Below are 15,527 nucleotides of genomic sequence, written 5' to 3'. Positions count from 1 at the left end.
GAAATATGTCTTCAGGCAACACGTCAACCCTGTCTGTAAGTTGATGCCTTGGTTATACCTTCAAGTGATTATTCCAACATCTTCTTAGTATGGTTGGTTCTGGTTGATATGGTGTATAGCAGGACCAGTGGATAATACGGTCATGTGACCACGTCCTCCGTGGTCACGGGCGGGGGGGGGGGGGGGATGTCGTGATGATAAATTAGATACTCTGGGAGCCTCAGAGAGTAATGCTAGCCAAGACGCTGTGGACTGAGAAGACAAACCTGTACAAATCTCATGAAGTCATGGAAGAATCATAGCCCCTCCGTGACGGTTGGGCTCATTGTAATTCACCTGACACCACGTGGCTGGGTGCTCTCCTCAAGGGGTGATAGCATATCAAGAGCATGGCGTCAATCTTTGCTCTAACAGGCTGGACATTTAGTAGCAGTAACACCTAGATCGCTTTTGGTGAGAGGGAGCCCGTGCCGTTGGGCCACGTATGGCTTCCATCAAGTTGAGACACTCTTTGAAGTTCTGCCTCCTAGGAGAATGTCTCCTTTCCACTCTCCTGCAGGACACCCCTGAGTGGGGCTGCAGATCAGCAAAAGTTGTGTTTTGTTCTGTGTCTTTTACTAGCCTATGGGGCTAACCTGTCCGTAAACTGGGCCCAAGCGTTCTCCTCCTCTGCAGCTGGTCATAAGGAATCCCCCATGAGTTATAGCTGTGAGCTGAGGGAGAGGCTTCAGTGAAAATAGGGTCGGGGCGCCTGGGTGGCGCAGTCGGTTAAGCGTCCGACTTCAGCCAGGTCACGATCTCGCGGTCCGTGAGTTCGAGCCCCGCGTCGGGCTCTGGGCTGATGGCTCAGAGCCTGGAGCCTGTTTCCGATTCTGTGTCTCCCTCTCTCTCTGCCCCTCCCCCGTTCATGCTCTGTCTCTCTCTGTCCCAAAAATAAATAAACGTTGAAAAAAAAAAATTAAAAAAAAAAAAAAGAAAATAGGGTCACCACGTGGGGTCTGGCCTGCTCGTGTAATTCCTCTGTGACCTCTGGGCCTGCTCAAGCCTGGTCTTGAACGTCTCATTTCCATCCCATGATGCCTTGCTGTTGCAACTGTCCGCCTTTATGACTTGGTGAATCTGACAGTACTTAACTTACCCTGGGAAACTCTGGCCACATGGTCAGTTGGTCTCCCATGGTCAATTGCTCAGTCTCTATCAGAATCTCGCAGCACACCAGGAGTTGGTTTTCAAATACTGAATGGTTTCCTGCTCCAGAAAGCATATTCTTGCTTCAGATACCTAGGGGTCTGCACTGAAGCCTCCCACTGGGCTGGTCAAAGGCTCCATATGTGTCTTTACCTACTTCGATCACCATGGCATCTGATAAATAGTTCGGAGTAGCATTCCCACATGAGATATATGTTGTCTCCAAAATCCAGAGGTCCACTGAGTGCCTCTGCCTTGGTGATAAGAGACACAAAGTACAATTACTTGTCTATTACTTTGAAGGGGATGTCTCTGCATGTCCTAGATCACTGAACCCCTAGAACGTTTACTGTTGTTTCAGATCCCTGAATCTTTTTGTCTCCTACCCACTTGCGCATATGTCTTAGAGGGCATCCAGAGGACTTGCTACTTCCTCTTCCCCAAGTCTGATTCATATGATCTCACCGACATAGTATTTCTCAGAAGCAGTATGAGGTTCTGAGGAACGGGAGGTACCATACTGTGACAGACTGGGAAAGTTAGCATTGCCCTCAGGCACAAGCATGAATGTATACTGCCGTCATCCCAAGTGAGTGCTAATTATTTCTGGTCTTCCTTCCTGAAAATGAGCCGGGGGAGGAGGGAGGAAAATGCGTTTGCCAGGACAGTTGCTACAAACCAAGGGCCAGAGGTTATCTTGGTCTGTTTTGCTTAAGAGAGCACATCTCGCACAAAAATGGCAATTGAGGCTACTGTTCAGTTAAGTCTATGCAGTGCACCATCACCCACCATAATCTGTTTGTGTGGTTTTCATTTTTATTTTTGCAGTGGCCCATCTGAATTAAACAGGAATACCATGGGGACTACTGCTTCTACAGTATTCAAATCTTTGAGAGAAGCGCTAATCTCTGCCATTCACCACAGAGCGCAGAATTATTTCTCATTAACCATCTTGTCTGGGGGTATGGGTGCAATTTCAGATGCTTCCACTCCACCTTCCTACTATTATGGATCTTTCTGTACAGATCAAGAAACCAGTGTGAGGTTCCTTTCAGCTAAGTTTATTCATCCCAGTTTTGGGGGATGGGCAAACGATCACAGGAGAGTCTGCAGACCCAACGACCCACTGTGGGATGGGCTTTGGCCACGACTCCATTTGTCATCTTGCTTCCAAATGTCCCCATTTTAACAGGACAGCCATGTCCTGGATACCCTGGTATTAGTGTCAGCCCAGATCCTGTATTCAAAAACCATAGACTCTGGGACACAGCAAAGGCGGTCGTAAGAGGAAAGTATATAGCAATCCAGGCCTTCCTAAAGAAGGAAGAAAGGTCACAGATACACAACCTAACCTTACACCTTAAAGATCTGGAAAAAGATCAGCAAATAAAACCCCAAACCAGCAGAAGACAGGAAATAATAAAGATTAGAGCAGAAATTAATGCTATCGAAACCCAAAAAACAGTAGAACAGATGAATGAAACCAGAAGCTGGTTCTTTGAAAGAATTAACAAAATTGATAAACCACTAGCCAGTTGGATCAAAAAGAAAAAGGAAAACACCCAAATAAACAAAATCAAGAATAAAAGAGGAGAGATCACAACCAACAGAGCAGAAATAAAAACAATAATAAGAGAATATTACGAGCAACTATACGCCAATAAAATGGGCAATCTGGAAGAAATGGACAAATTCCTAGAAGCATATATACTACCAAAAACCATAGAAACATCTGGGTATTCTTCACTCCCCAGTGTACAGTTAGTGTGGATAAATGGCCATAGGTCCTTTTGGGGAAAGAGTAGAGAAATCAGTTCTGCATATACTTACTTGGCATTGCATGGTCCTTTCCCAAAGGAACCCAGTCTTTCCCTCAAACAATAGGCCCTTGGTCTAAGGACTAACTGAAGCATGGAAAATGGGTGAGAGAGAGCAATTTTCCACTACAATGGCTCACATCAGCCTTCAAAGCACATGCTCTTAATAGGTTTTAATTATATGGGTCAATAATACCATTGTTGGTTGCCCATTGATCTCACCCTTTGGAACTCTAGGGTCTATTAGCTATCCCTCAGATCCCTGTGGGTAAGGGCCCCTTGGTATACTTTCCATTCACCTTCCCTCTGATGGTCGAGTGCTGCCACCTGGCCTCTGCTGTTCTGGAATCCCATTGTCACCATGAACACACACTAAGGAGACCAGTCCCATAGCAGCTTCCCCAACTGTTCACTTAGCTTAGAAAGAACAACCACCACTGAGCTGCTCCATGATGCCAACACCCCCTTCACATCCCAGCTCATTTCTTACCACTCCAGTGAAAGGGGCATACTGGGAACATACTCAGCTGGAGGGTCCTCTGGTTTTCAATAATATGTTTCTTCTAGCGGGCCCCACCTCTTGGAACCTTTCCAAGTTGTAGCAGTTCATGGATTTCTACATCCTGTGTTGTAGCTGTTCTCTCTGTCGCTTGTTAAGCTGTCGCCTCTTAGCACCAAACCCACCCTTGTATGATGTGTTGTGTAGTGTTGGAGCAGACTCCGAAAATTGAAAATCTCCGCATTCAGCATTCACCTGTTGCTCCCCGCTGTGCCCTGCCCCTAGGAGTGCAAGAGGGAGTTGACCGGGCTGAAGCAGGGAGGAGGGATTTGCTCTTCCTATTGGCTTCCTGTTTCTTTTTTCTTTTTAAAAAATTTTTTAAAATGTTTATTTTTGAGAGACAGAGACAGAGTATGAGCAGGGGAGGGGCAGAGAGAGAGGGAGACACAGAATCTGAAGTGGGCTCCAGGCTCTGAGCTGTCAGCACAGAGCCCAACATGGGGCTTGAACTCATGAGCTGTGAGATCACGACCTGAGCCGAAGTCGAACACTTAACTGACTGAGCCACCCGGGGGCCCCTGGCTTCCTGTTTCTACGAGCATCCCCCCAGCAAAGGTTCTTGCCCTGTGTCAGCAGTCCCTTCCCTGAGCAGCAGCTCAAGGCAGCCTGCGGGTTCCCACACTTCAGTGCCCCTCCCCAGAAGCCTGAGTTTCAGTTTCTTGGAATCTCTCCTTGAAACTTTTCAATTTTGGTAACTTCACCCTCTTACCTTATTTCACCAGCCTTGGGCAGGGCATCTTCTGCTGTAATTGGTACTTTTGTGATAACTTAGTTCTTGTTCTCTCTTCTTACCTTTTCACTAACCTAGTTAATAGCATCATACCTACTTAACAATACTATCCGTTCAATTTGCTCTGTTTAAATTAGTGCTGTGGTTTCTGTCTCCTGATTGAACCCTGGATCCTGTTGTTTTTTTTTTTATCCCCCCTCAAGTTCCAGGGAGCGGTCCCAGCACCAGGTGCCCCTGCCAGGATGATAGACCCAGAAGTCAGGAGAGTGACTTCATGTTAACAAACCCTTCCCCAATCCAGTCCTCTGTTCCCTTTCCCCTCCCAAATTAATACCGTCCATATCCATTCCCAGGCCTGTTCTCCAGATTTCTCTTGGCACCTGTTAGCCAGATCCTGCGGTTCTTTCTGTAAAAATCCCATTTCTCCGGGAAGAGCTAGTACTTCCTCAGTGGTGCCATGCTGAGACCTGGTCCTGGTATTGATTGGCCTAGAAGTCACAAGAGAACATGGGAATGGGTCTTGAAAAGGGCAAGTATCCTCTCGCAAGGTGTCTTCCTTAGGCGATGCTCTGTCATAGAGGTTTTCTGGCTTTCATGCCATACCCTAGACTGGTAGCTGGCTAGTCAGAGCTCATCATTTTCTTCTTCCCTCCGGTCAATGGGACTTCTCAACCAACAAACTCCACCAGTTCTCTTAATTCCCATTGCCCCACACCTCTCAAATGCTGCAGAGAATGTATAAACCATTATATCTCCTGACATGTCTAGCCTAGCTCAAGTTTACCACAAGCGAGAGTTCTTATTTTATATATTTTTTTTTAATGTTTGTTTATTTATTTATTTATTTATTTATTTATTTATTTTGAGAGAGGGACGGAGAGCGTGAGCAGGGGAGAGGCAGAGGGACAGGGGGAGAGAGAGAATCCCAAGCGGGTTCCTCTCTGTCAGCCTAGAACCCATTGTGGGGCTCAGTCCCACAAACTGAGAGATCATGACCTGAGCTGAAATCAAGAGTCAGACACTCGACTGACTGAGCCACCCAGGCACCTTGAGAGTTCTTATAATGGGGCTTCTCTACATGTCAAGGTCTACCAACAATGGGGTGTTGTTCCCACCGACCGGCCAGCGATCCAGTTTTAGAATCTTGTCCTAAGGACCTGCTTCCGAGCACCATTGCTGGCACAAGCTGTCCTAGCTCAGGAGACCTTGTGACAAGGACTCGAGTTGAATTAGCTTATTTGGGGAAGCATCCACCACCCTGGGAGAGAAGTAGGAAGTGGAGAGAGAAAGGAAAGCATCCAAGAAGAACACGCTATTAAGCCAGCTATCACAGCTGGTTCTCAAAGTTTGCTTATGCCAGCAGGGGAATTCTAGGCAGTGGTACAACACAGGCCTCAGAAATCACCCATGTGAGGGGTAGGGAGCTGGGGTGCGAGTCACTGCTTAGGGGCAGATGCCAGCAGTTGGCTGTTGGCAGGAGAGGCGTGGGGATAGGGTGGGGAGCCGACAGCACCTGCAACAGCCTGCATCCACTTCTGACTACGTGCTGAAAACACAGGCTCCTGGTTGGGGGAAGTGGGAAGGGTACGGGCGCCTTCTCTGCAGCTTCCCAAGGACCTATAATTATTTCTAAATAAAAAGTTTAAAAAATAGATAGGATGGGCGCCTCGGTGGCTCAGCCGGTGAAGCGTCTGACTTCAGCTCAGGTCATGATCTCGCGGTCCGGGAGTTCGAGCCCTGCGTTGGGCTCTCTGCTGTCAGCAGAGCCTGGAGCCGGATTCGGATTCTGTGTCTCCCTCTCTCTCTGCCCCTCCCCCTCTCATGCTCTGCCTCTCTGTCTGTCTGTCTCTTTTTCAAAAATAAACATTAAAATAAATAAGTAAAAAATAGGATGACCAAGAAAACCAATCATATGGAAACGCAGCTAACAGAATATACGTACTTAGTGTGGATTCTTGGGCCTCTTTCCATAAGCACAGCCTACTACAGTGAGGACACAGCCCCTTTCACCTCCTACTCTAAATGGAAATGGTGGATAAACTGTAAGAAGTATACACTTAAATATCTACCTGTGCGCAAGATCTGTAGGTGGCAAGGATCAAGCGGGGGTACCTGCAATCAGCCCGCCCTAGTGTGGGTGTGAGGACGAAGTTTGCATTAACGATACAGTGGTGGTGGCGGTAGCTGGGGGAAACCTTGCCAAGAAATGGAAATAACATTTGTTGTGGAACTCCTTAAACTAAATGGAGCTCCTTGTGAAGCTACCCATGGCACTTCTCTGCAATCTGGGGCACAGGGGACTTCCATAGAAAACACCTCCCACGAGCAAAACGTTACAAAGTATGAGAGGAGAGAGACTTCCGGGAGACAAAGCCAGCAGATGAAACAACTCGGGTAAATCGCATGCAGTGTTAGCGATCCAGGGACGGCCGAGCGGGGATGGAGCTGGGAGTGTTGAGGGATGATGCCTCCCAAGGACAAAGGGGGTGGGCAGAGAGATCCTCAGCTGAGAGGCAGATCTGGCAAAGTCTTGGCTGACCCGAGGGCCAATTACAGAGTAAAATGTGCCCCTTAGCAGAGTCCCAGGGTGAGTAAAAGTGGCATGACTCTAGCATCCTGTTCATAATCCGTCGTTGCTTGGGGACTGCCTAAGGAAGAGCGTGGCCTCAGCTCAAAAGCTGAGGCAGACCCTGGAGGCACAAAGCCCGAGGTTGTCAGCTAACTGCACTCCTGGTCGCTGAGGACAAGTCTGTAGTGAAGGGAGACGTTGAGTGGTGCACGTGCCAAAAATTCTCGCCATAGAACAATTGGGAAGGATGTTTCAAAAAGATACAATGAAGGCTAGAAGGTATCGGGTAAGAAGAGAGCTTGTGACAAAAGAACCAAACAGAAAAGGGTAGAAATGAACTATCAAAAACCCAAAGTATGGGGGCTCCCGGGTCGCTCAGTCGGTTGAGTGTCCAACTTCTGCACAGGTCATGATCTCGGGGTCCATGAGTTTAAGCCCCACATTGGTCTCTGTGCTGACAGCTCAGAGCCTGGAGACTGTTTTGTATTCTGTGTCTCCCTCTCTCTCTGCCCTCCCCTGCTCATGCTCTCTCTCTCCCAAAAATAAATAAACATTTAAAAAAAATTTGAAAACGCAACCTATTTTTTTTTTAATGTTTACTTATTCTTTTTTTTTTTTAATTTTTTTTTCAACGTTTATTTATTTTTGGGACAGAGAGAGACAGAGCATGAACGGGGGAGGAGCAGAGAGAGAGGGAGACACAGAATCGGAAACAGGCTCCAGGCTCTGAGCAGTCAGCACAGAGCCCGAAGCGGGGCTCGAACTCACGGACTGCGAGATCGTGACCTGGCTGAAGTCAGACGCTTAACCGACTGCGCCACCCAGGCGCCCCTAATGTTTACTTATTCTTGAGAGAGGGGAACAGAGTGTGAGCGGGGGGAGGGACAGAGAGAGAGAGACACAGAATCTGAAGCAGTCTCCAGGCTCTGTCTGAGCTATCAACACAGAGCCGGATGTGGGGCTCGAACCCCACATCCCGGCTAGAGTCTGAGACCATGACTAGCCGAAGTCAGAAGCTCAACTGACTGAGCCACACAGGTGCCCCTCCCAACCTAAGTTTTGAAAAGCAGACTAGACACAGTCTGGAGAGGGAATCAGCAAACTCAAATTGATCTGAAGGAACGGCCCAGAATGCAGCACGGAAGTGACACAAAAGGATGAAATTAAATGATGATGGATCATAGAGAACATGCGTGGAGAGCACAGGCTCTGAGGTCACCTGCCTGGGATTAAATTTTAGCTCTGCCACTTACTAGTTGTAAGGTCTCAGTCATGTTTTTAAAGCTCTTTGTGTTTCAGTTTTCCCATCTATAAAATGGAGGCGTTCTAGTCCCTACCTTATGCTGCTCCTATTAGGATTAAATTAGTACAATTCTTATCAATGAGTTATGGTTTTGTTTCGGTTTTGGTTTTCTGGGTTTTTCTTTGTTTTATTTTATTTTTTTAAATACTTATTTATTTTTGAGAGACAGAGTGAGACAAAGTGAGAGTGGGGGAGGGGCAGAGAGAGAGGGAGACACAGAATCGGAAGCAGGCTCCAGGCTCTGAGCGGTCAGCACAGAGCTGAACGCGGGGCTCGAACCCACAGACTGTGAGATCATGACCTGAGCCAAAGTCGGACGCTCAACCAACTGAGCCACCCAGGCACCCCTTTCTGGGTTTTTCTTGAGAGAGGAAGTGTGCACATGTGCGGGGTAAAGGCAGAGGGAGAGAGAGGATCTTAAGCAGGCTCCACACTCAGTTCAGAGCCCAATGCAGGGCTTGATCCCACGATCCTGGGGTCATGACCTGAGCTAAAATCAAGAATCCGATGCTTAACTGACTGAGCCACCCAGGCACCCCTCAATGAGTTATAGTACTTGGAGCGCACAGTAAGTGTTCAGTAAATATCAGCTAATTTTTAAAAAAATGTTTAATGTTTATTTTTGAAAGAGAGAGAGAGAGAGCAAGCAGGGGAGGGGCAGAGAGAGAAGGAGACTCAAAAATCCCAAGCAGGCTCCGGGCTCTGAGCTGTCAGCACAGAGACCCATGCGGGGCTCCCAGCTCCCAAGCCGTGAGATCATGACCTGAGCTGAAGACGTTTAACCGAGTGAGCCACCCAGGTGCCCCCAAATCAGCTAATATTATAGGGGAATGAAAAATGGGAGAGATAAATTTAAAGTCATGGTGGAGAAAATGAGAGGCTCCAACATTTATCCACTAGTGGTTCCAGAAGGAGAAAATAGGGAAGAAGCAAACAGCATTTGAAGAAATAATGGTGAAAAATTTTCTATACATGGAGAAAAATTAGCCCCTAAACCGAAAAAGACTGAATTCTGAATAGGATTTAAAATTTTCATTCCTAGACATGTTGCAGAGAAATTAAAACACAATAAAGAAAAAAATCTGAAAAGCTACCAGAGAGGAAACAGATTATCTGCAAATGAATGACATTCTGCCTGAAGCCAATTTCTCATCAGCCGCAATAGATGCCAGTCGAATAATAGCTCCACAGTGATCGGAAAAACAATTAGAATCCTACATTAGCTAACCCGCATTGAAGGGTGAATGTGAAATAAAGAAAGTTCCCCATACCCACAGAATGAGAGAAAAGGCAATCTGGCCTCAGACTTTTGTTCAAAGAATTTATAAAGGATGAACTTTAGCAGGAAGAAATTCATACTCTGAAGGAGAAAGCCTTCTCTCCCAGCCAAGCTGTAATAACAAGAGCCAGATTTACTCTCCTACCTGGAACAATCCAAATGCGGAACAAAACATTTGAAACAGTGGTTCCCCAGGCATCAGACGGTCAGGGACGAAGGGCAGGGATCTCTCCAGATGGGCAACAAACAAGGGGAGCCCTACGGTTTTCCCAGCTCACCACCTAGACGAAGTTTCCAGGCCACAGTGCAAGGAGGCAGGACTGAGGCACACCCTGGGTCCCTAGACGGAGCTGGGAGCTCAAGCCGGCCAAAGAAGCAGAAGTTTGCAGGACAGAATACCAGAGGAGAGAGCCTCACGGTACTGAATACTGATCAAATCTGCACGTGAGGATATGATCCAGGGCTGGGGAAAGAACCTCCCAGAAGGATTAGAGGGAACTATTCTCAGAGTTTGCACGTAGCCCAGGAATAATGCCATTCCCACCAGCTAGCGTGGAAAATATAATTCTTGGGGCACTGAACAGAATATTTCTATACACTGACAACATCTCAGCAGAAACTAAAAACATCATTGGCAATAGCATAAAATATGTGAAATACGTAGTGATAAATCAGAGGGAAGATGTGCAAGACCTGTGCCCTGAACACTACAAAGCCTTGCTAAGAGGAGTTAAAGAAGGTATACCAAATAAATGGGCAGATATACCATGTTCTTAGATTAGAGGTTCCATATCGTTACAATGTCAATTCTCCCCGAATTCATCCATAGACGCAACAGAAGCCTGATGAAACCCCCAGCAGGCGTGGGTGTGGATGTGTAGAAGCTGACAAGCTAATTCTAAAATGTATATAAAAATACAGAGGCCCTAAAATGGGAAAAACAGCTTTGAGAAAAGAAAAGGACAAAATTTGAAGGACTTCTCCTACTTGGCTTCAAGACTTACGGTAAAAGTCCAGTAAGAAGGACAGTATGGCATTGGTTGCAAGAGAGACCGATCAATGGGACAGAATAGAGATTCCAGAAATAGATCCACACTTAGCTGATTGATTTTTGAAAAGATGTGAAGGCAATTCAGTTGAGAAAGGATGATCTGTTCAAGGGATAACACTGCAGCAATTAGATATCCACAGGCAAAACAAAACCAAAAACAAGACGTGGAATGGATCATAGACTTCAACGTACTACATAAAACTATAAAATGTTTAGCAGAAGGGCGCCTGGGGGGCTCAGTCGGGTAAGCATCTGACTTTGGCTCAGGTCATGATCTCATGGTTCGTGAGTTCGAGCCATGCGCCGGGGCTCTGTGCTGACAGCTCAGAGCCTGGAGCCTGTTTCAGATTCTGTGTCTCCCTCGCTTTCTGCCCCTCCCCTGCTCGTGCTCCGTCTCTCAAAAATAAAAACATTAAAAACAAAACGATTAGCAGAAAACAGAGAAGAAATTCTTTGAGGGCTTTGTGCTAGGCAAAGATTTCTTGGATACCACACAGGAAAAAATAAAAATTGGATACAACACACAAGAGAAAAGGGATAAATTGGATTTCATCAAATTTGAGAAAAACCTATTCTTTGAAAGACACGGTTACAAAAATGGAAAGACAAGCCACAGACCGGGAAAAAATATTTGCAAATCACATATATCCAGAATAGGAAGAACTCTGAAAGCTCAGCACTAAGAAAACACAGAGCTCCCCACCAAAATGGGCAAAGGCACTTCACCAAAGAATATATGTGGCTAGCAAATAAGCGTATAAAAAGATGTCTGACTGGGGTGCCTGGATGTCTCAGTCAGTTAAGCGACTGATTAAGACTGACTTTGGCTCAGGTCGTGATCTTGTGGTCCGTGAGTTCGAGCCCCCATAGGAGCCTGCGGCCTGCTTCACATTGTGTCTCCCTCTCTCTCTGCCCGTCTCCTGCTTGTACTTTCCCTCTTACTCACTCACTCACTCACTCACTCAAATAAATAAATACACATTAAAAAAATAAAAAGATGTTCAACATCATTAGTCCTTATTAAAACACAAAGGAAAACCACAAGAAGATACTGCTACGCACGTATGGTTATGGCTAAGATCTCGCCAAGTGTTGGTGAAGACATGAAGCCACCAAAGACCTTTCTTACGTTGCTGGTGCAAATGTCAAGTGCACAACCATTTTGGAAAAACAGTTTAGCAGTTTCTCATAAAGTTAAACCTAAAGTTAAACCCACTCCTTCCACTCCCAGATGCTTAAGAGAAACGAAAGCATTTGTTGTATACAAATTTGCACACAAATGTTCATTCCTGCTTTATTTATAATCGCCCAAGGTGGACATAACTCAAATGTCCCGAATCGACAGGTAAATGGATAAATAAAATGCCCCAAATCGACAGGTAAATGTATCCCTACAACGAAATGGATATATATCCTCAGCAATAAAACGAATAAACTAGATATGCAACCACATGGTTGAATCTCAAAATAATTATGCTGAGTGAAAGAAGACAGACAAAAAATAGTACATACTGTGTGAGTCTATTCATATAAGACTCTAGAAAATGAAACCAATCTAGAGTGACAGAGAGCAGATCAGAGGTTGCTTCGGCACAGGGTGGGGCAGGGAGCCGAGGGAAGGAGAAATTATGAGTCACCAGGAAACTTTTGAGGGTGATGCTCATTATCTTGATAGTGGTGATGATTTCATGGGTGTGTACATATGCCAAAACTTATCAAAGCTGCTCACGTTAAATGCGTGCAGTTTATTATCTGCCAATTACACCTCAATGGAGACGTTAGGGAAAAAATCCCAGATGGAAAGTGTGGGAAGGAAGAGGTGATAGTGAACAAAGAAATTGGCAAATGTGTGCGTGAGTCTAAATAAGTAGTGATTACTTAATAAACATTAAAAAAGATTAAAATTATAAGATAGGTTGAAAACGTTGGATTTTGTATTGGTTGGAAGAAAGAAGGTGAGGCATTTTTATTCAGCTCTTGATTTCAAGTGTGTGCTGTGCAGTTAACTTCCACACTAGCTGAGGGAACAAAGAAAAGGGATTTAAAAAAATCAACTCAAAGATGTGAAATAAGAAAAGTGAGGCAAAGGAAAAACGTGTGGTAATGAAAGTGATGGGAAAGCAGGCAAGAGTAGCTTAATGCAGCTTCTTAAAAATGCCTGTGGGGGGTGGGTGTTGGCTCAGTCTGTTAAGTGTCAGGCTCTTGATTTCAGCCCAGGTCATGATCTCACAGTTTCCTGGGTTCGAGCCCTGCATCAGGCTCTGCGCTGACAATGCGGGCCCTGCTTGGGATCCTCTCTCTCTCCCTCTCTCTCTGCCCCTCCCCTGCTCACACCGTCTCTGTCTCTCTCGAAAATAAATAAATAAACTTAAAACAATTAAAAAATAAAAATGTTTATGGGAATCAAAGAAGGCTTCCTGGAGGAGGGGACACTTATTTAAGATGGTTTTAGAGAATGAGCAGAAGGTACTCACCTAGAGAAGGCAGGGATATGATAATAAATACAGGGGGTTGTTGGGGTGCCTGGGTGGCTCAGTCAGTTAAGCTTCCGACTTTGGCTTGGGTCATGATCTCAAGGTCTGTGAGTTCAAGCCCCACGTCGGGCTCTGCGCTGACAGCTTGGAGACTGGAGCCTGCTTTGGATTCTGGGTCTCCTTCTTTCTCTGACCCTCTCCTGTTCACTCTCTCTCTCTCTCTCTCTCTCAAAAATAAATAAACCTTAAAACAATTTTTTTTAAATAAACAGGGTTGCATAAACAAATGTACAGGGAGATAAAAAGACATGTTAAGTCAGCACATGGGATGTGACCCTAGTGGAGGGCTGGAGGGGAGGGATGGGAGGCTGCCGATGGAAGTTGGAACCACATCACTGAGGGCCTTGAATGAGAGCAGTGGAGACCCGCAGAAAGCTTTTCCAACCAGAGGGACGGACGGGGAGTGGTGTTTTGGAAGCATCCCTTGAGGGCCATGTAGAGAATGGGTCAGTGAATCACTACTGGAGACAGGGGGAGACCCATGGGGAGGGTTGAGGGGAGGCCATGGGGCCCCAGAGAAGAGGCCTCTCCCCATTCCCCTGCAACTCAGCTTCCTGGTCAGCATCGGTGAAGGCCCTGTGACAAAGCTGCGACTTCTTGGCTCAGCGATGAGGAAACTGAGTCAGAGAGATCTGTTGTCACAGCAAATCGGTGGCGGCACCGCGTCTGTGGAAACATGCTGTTTAAAAGTGACCTCACTTCTGACCTTCGGATCCACCTTATGAAGCGAAAGCAGCAAGGAACGAGCCCTGGCCTCGGGTCTGAAGGCCTGGGTTCTGGTGCCTGATGTAGCATTGGCTTGCTGTGTAACCTTGGCCAAGTCCCTAGCCCTCTCTGAGCTGCCATCTACTACTCCCTACCTCCTGCCACAAAGTGAGGGTGTTAGCCGATCAGGTCCTTCCACCTCTGACGGGCCAGGACTAGCTCCAGACAACTGCACCGTGGGTCAGCAGATCCGGCCGACCTCTTGTGTCCCTCTCAATGTCCCAGCCCCCTAGCATGCCCTCCTAGTGGTGTCATCCCTGCCTCCCCAGCACTGGGCTCCACCACCTGGGGAAGCAAGACCCTCTGATTGCTTCCTTCCCTCAAAATGAAAACCGCTTTAGGGGCGCCTGGGTGGCTCAGGTCATGATCTCATGGTTCATGTGTTTGAGCCCCGTGTTGGGTTCTGTGCTGACAGTTCAGAGCCTGGGGCCTGCTTCAGATTCTGTGTCTCCCTCCCTCTGCCCCTCCCCTGCTTGTCTCTCTGTCTCTCTGTCTCTCTCTGTCTCTCAAAAATAAATAAACATAAAAAAAAATAAAAACAGGGGCGCCTGTGTGGCTCAGTCGGTTGGGCGTCCGACTTTGGCCCAGGTCATGATCTCACGGTTCCAGCCCCGCGTCGGGCTCTGGGCTGACAGCTGAGAACCTGGAGACTGCTTCAGAGTCTGTGTCTCCCTCTCTCTCTGCCCCTCCCCCACTCGCACTCTGTCTCTCTCTCAAAAATAAATAAACATAAATTAAACATTTTTAAAAAATAAATAGGGGCGCCTGGGTGGCTCAGTCGGTTAAGCGTCCGACTTCGGCTCAGGTCACGATCTCGCGGTCCGTGAGTTCGAGCCCCACGTCGGGCTCTGGGCTGATGGCTCAGAGCCTGGAGCCTGCTTCCGATTCTGTGTCTCCCTCTCTCTCTGCCCCTCCCCCATTCATGCTCTGTCTCTCTCTGTCTCAAAAATAAATAAACGTTAAAAAAAAATTAAAAAAGTAAATAAATAAATAAAAACAGCTTTATTGATCTTGTTATAGAAATAACATGGGCTTATTGTTAACATTTAAACTGTAACAGTAAGTTAGGAGAAAGCAAAATTCCAGTTTAATGCTATTATGCAAAAGTAGCTACCATTAAGATTTTAGCAGTAGTCTTCAAGATAAATCCCTATGTTCTCGAGCACGTGCACACACACACACACACACACACACACACACTTCAGACACCCTCACACTTTGTGTAGGTGGGATCATAGTATTTTAACTGTGCTGCAATCTGTTTTTCACTCAGTGATATGTCATGAATATCTATGTAAAAAATATTTACTTTGTTATTTAAAAAATCTTGATTTGGGGAGGCACCTGGGTGGCTCAGTTGGTCAAGTGCCCAACTCTTGATTTTGGTTCAGGTCATGATCTCACGGTTCGTGAGTTCCGTCCCCAAGTTGGGCTCTGGGCTCGTAGCCCAGAGCCCGCTTGGCATCCTCCCTCTCTTCCTCTCTCTCCGCCTCTCTTTCTCTCTCAAAATAAATAAATAAATAAACCTTTTAAATAGAATCTTGATATTAATTACATACTCACATGCAAATATACCGTTTACACAAGTGTGTGAATGTGGTCAGCATGCACATGACCAAACCTACCTCTTTGTTTTTAGTGGCTTCCTGTTTTCCTCTATAAGAGAATGAACCATAAACACTGCTGAAACGAGCATCTTTAAACCTAGATCCTTTTGCATTTTTAGGATAAA

The sequence above is a fragment of the Lynx rufus genome, unplaced genomic scaffold (assembly GCF_022079265.1).
Source record: "Lynx rufus isolate CCGP_SWC_20201006 ecotype Redwood Valley unplaced genomic scaffold, mLynRuf1.p SCAF_2, whole genome shotgun sequence".
Lineage (NCBI taxonomy): Eukaryota > Metazoa > Chordata > Mammalia > Carnivora > Felidae > Lynx > Lynx rufus.
Note: the sequence above shows the minus strand (reverse complement) of the source record.